Source organism: Sciurus carolinensis, chromosome 5, assembly GCF_902686445.1.
Source record: "Sciurus carolinensis chromosome 5, mSciCar1.2, whole genome shotgun sequence".
NCBI lineage: Eukaryota > Metazoa > Chordata > Mammalia > Rodentia > Sciuridae > Sciurus > Sciurus carolinensis.
The window spans coordinates 91983840-91987840 of NC_062217.1; the positions used below are offsets into that span (position 1 = coordinate 91983840).

The window sequence follows — 4001 nt, forward strand, 5'->3', positions numbered from 1 at the left end:
ATCTTCCATGTTCCTCATAGATGCCCCTTCCTGAAATGCCTCTGAAAAAGTCTTATTGAGCAATTTGGAACCAAAAGAAAAGGCAGTGGCCTATTCAACCTAGAACAGTGTTCTGCACATTTCCCTTAAAAATTCCATTGAGAATTCAAAGAAATTCCTGTTTTGTGGTTCACAGCAGCACTTCAAGAAGGCATGTCTAAAATCGCAGAACTAGGTACACACAAACACTGACACGTGTGCTTGCACACACATGAAGTTGAGACCAATCTTATTAGATACATATTTAGAGTGCAGGGAAAAGCTGGCATGAGAAGACAGAGAATCAGATCAGCCAAAGGTATTAGAATGTTAAAGTAATGGCATGGAAGTAATTTTAGGTACATACAGGATAAAAAGGGGTAGGGGACATTGTGGATAGAAAGATGGTTAAATTCAGAATGGTAGAGAGTTTCAGTGATCATGCACACATTAAAGATAGTGGAGTCCAGTGTATGGGATGGAGTTATATTATGGAGGATGGATGTGCATGATCCAGGGGAGAAGTATCTCCTTAGCAGGACAGCTCCATGGTTTGGTGTCAGCCCTCAGCATCAAGGGACTCAGGATTTTTGAGTTCTATCTTAATGATTGCTGATGATAGACTTAATGAAGAAACTTTCTCCAAAGCCAGTGATACTTGAAGTAGAGTGGGTTCATCATGGGGTGAACTGGGTCATGCTGGCAGTTGGGAGTAGCCCATTCCCTTCAAAAAGTATCTGAAGGATCAGTGAGATTCCCAGTCTGAACTCTTGGTACATTCCCCCACAGTCCACCATTGTTAGTAAAATTTTTATGGATTTTGGATAGTAATTACAATCAACCATAGCCTCAACTGCAGGTAAGTTTTCCCTACTATCAGTAAAATCAGCATTTGAATGTTTTTAACCTGATATCATGTTGACCCTGTATGTGTTTTTCAATCTCCAGGCCTCTGAGTCTGTTGTAGGAACCCAGGAAGAGCCATGGGTTTTCTTGATTGATGTTTTGTGCAATATGCAGACTGTAAATTTAAATCAGGTCCAGGTTGGCCTGTAATTCTTCCTATCCAAAGTAACAAGCCAAAATAATATCCACAACATTGGTTATCAAGCCTGAGAGTTTGGAAGCTGCCCAGTCAATCCAACCTTTAGCACAAGGGTCAATGTTAATGAGCACAAGTCCTTCCACAAGCTCTGGATGATTGAATGCAAATCTGCTAAGGATGTAAGCTCCAGTTCTAGCTTCAATCCTAATAAAAACAGGAGGCAGCATCTTGGTCAGTTCATCCATCAGAGTATAAGATATACTGTTGGGAAGGAGTTTTCATCTTTCTGCTGGGAAGGGGCATTCACAAAAGTCCTGGAACGTCTCTTGCATATCCTCAATACAATCCTTTAAAGAAGGCATTGAAACAGGATTTGTGGTTAAGGTCAATGGCATTCTATTTCACCATAACTGGTCTGTTACCCACCAGTAAGTGTCTTTTAGCTACATAACCGCCACAAAATGTTTCTATGTCTTGTTCCTGACAGTCAAAGTTTCCTAGAAGTTTCATGTGTAATCCTGAGGTACAGTCACCTGCCTTTAGTGCACTGGCAGTGATGGTAGCAGCAAGAGCAGCCCTGATAACCTTGACTTTGTGTTTACTCCATCTTGCCAATTTCTAACTTTCAATTGGTGTACTTAGATCACTTACATTTAAGGCAATTATTGACATGATATGGCTTAAGTCTGTTAGTTCCTTTTGTTTCTTGTTCCTTTGTTTCTGTGGGAAAGGCTCATTTCAGTCACCCCCTGTAATGAAGGCAAAAGCCACAGCACCCAGGACCCAGGCTTCTTTCAGGGTAGAGCTCTCATATCCCAGTGCAAGACTCTTTCCACCTTTAAGTGGGAACAATTTGTAGAATTTAGTACCTGAACCAGTGGAGACTTGGGTGACAATAATCATCAAGTTCAACCATCTGGGTCTGGAAAACACCTTCTTGAATATATCATTGGAGGAGTACCCAAGAGAAAAGACACTGTGGTGGCTTCACCTTATACCCATGCTAGTGAAAACTTATTCCAGAGACTTCAACTCTGTCTCTTCCTTGCTCAGAATTATCTACTTGAAACCTTCCCCACAGTGATTTGTTGAACCCTATGATCTGCCTTACATGGTGAAAAAGAGGAGGCAACTTTCATGGCCCTATGTGCCCCAAGTGAAATGAGAGTTCATGGTCATGAGTCCTGAGGCAAGGATTTTTCCCAAGATGTTCAGAGTTCTCACAACTATGATCTCATTAATCCTTGAGGTAGACATCAAAGTCTTTATTGCTCTGCCATGAGTAGGAAGATTAAACAATGGAAACTTGCTCAAAGTCACATGCTAAGCCAGTACTAGTTGAATGAGAAAACTCTATTCTTGGATATATGAAATAATTGGATATGTTACTTGATATCTGCAATACTAATTATTTCTGATGCTTAGTTTATAATCCAACCGGACTTCTGCCTTCTCAGAAAGACATGTGTAGCCTGGTTTGGGGAGAGCTGGCTCAGAGGGTCTATTTATCATGATAAACAATCGTGTGTGTGATATGTAAGGATAGTAGTTCACTCATCCTTTTGTAGAGGTCTTTCAGTGGATTTGTTCACTCATTGCTTCCTGCATTCATTGAACAATTTTTGTCAAAAGCCACTAAAGCTGAGCATTGCTTGAGTAGGGAGCTGCAGAGGTGAAAGTACAGCTTGTTGAGAGAGGCAGCCAGGCAGGCAGACAATCAGAGATTGAGGGAGAAGGGCTAATGAAAATGGAGGAATGAGAAGCCAGGAGATTTTTTTTTAAAGTGATTTAGATAAAACTTTTGAGAAGTGACTATCCTTTATTTAGAATTGGGAAGGCAGCCAAGAGGTCAAAAGCTATTCTAAGTAGAGAATGTTCCAGATTGCAGGGAGGGACAGCAAATGCAAAGGCATTGACTTAGCACTAATGGTGCATCCATGAAAGGCAAGGAATTCAGCGTCGCTGGAGACCTGGATGGCAAGTGTAGATTTATGGAAAAGTAGATCAAGGGGAGAATCTAGGATGAGACTGAGAGGCCTTGAGTATCTGACACCTCCAGGACAGTGCACTGCAATAGAAAGAGAGCATTCATTGAAATCAGAAGATCTAGTTTCAGTACCCATGCTGACTTGTTTATGGAATTCCTGGCTTTCCCCTCCTCCCAGCAACCCAACCAGTTGTCCAAGGTGTCCAAGGCATTAAGCAAAGAATGGATTTACAAAGCCATAAAAATACCAATGCAATGTCTCCTAATAGTTTGTGTATGTGTCTGGATTTAAAATCAGCCAAGTGGAGCTTGAAGCCACTTTGCTCTGGTTATAGGATCTGGCGAAGCTTAAGAAACTGGCTGGGGACCAGGCCCTGCAGAGTAATTGTTTGCCAACATCTGCTTCCAAGGTACCTGGAGCCACTGCCTTCAGCAGCTCCTTCCCACTGTTCCCTTACACGTCTTGGGAACACATTCTCCAGGGACACAGCTCAGTATTAGGAAAGCTGACAAATAAATCTGAGGACAGGTTAACTGTGTCTACTAATAGCAATTTTCTTCACATACTCTCCCTAAACTGCTCCCTGGGAAAGAAGCGTCTGGGATCATTATCAGTTAAGATTGATGCTTTTTCTCTTCTTCCTTTCCTTTTTTATTCCTTTTTATTTCCTCCAGGGAAGATGATTTATTGAGTACAGTAGCCATAACTGGAATACATCTAATACCATGTCTATTAAGCCAGAACCAATGCACTTACCACTCGGTTTAGAAAGCTGTCTACACCTAGACCCAGTAACAGCTGTGTTGACAGTCCCAGGATAAATGAGGAAAATGTTAGGGAGATTTAAAATGTGTGACTAAGTGACTTAATTCTTTGATGCTTCACTCTCAGAGTGCTTGAAAAGCTTTGATACTGCTGGAGTTAAATTCTCTAACTGTCAAGGGTGATCA

General features: G+C 41.4%; 1 pseudogene; it reads right to left on the minus strand.

Moving 5' to 3' along the window:
- Positions 1-550: 550 nt before the first annotated feature.
- Positions 551-1573, minus strand: LOC124985652 (protein NDRG3-like; annotated as a pseudogene).
- Positions 1574-4001: the final 2428 nt, after the last annotated feature.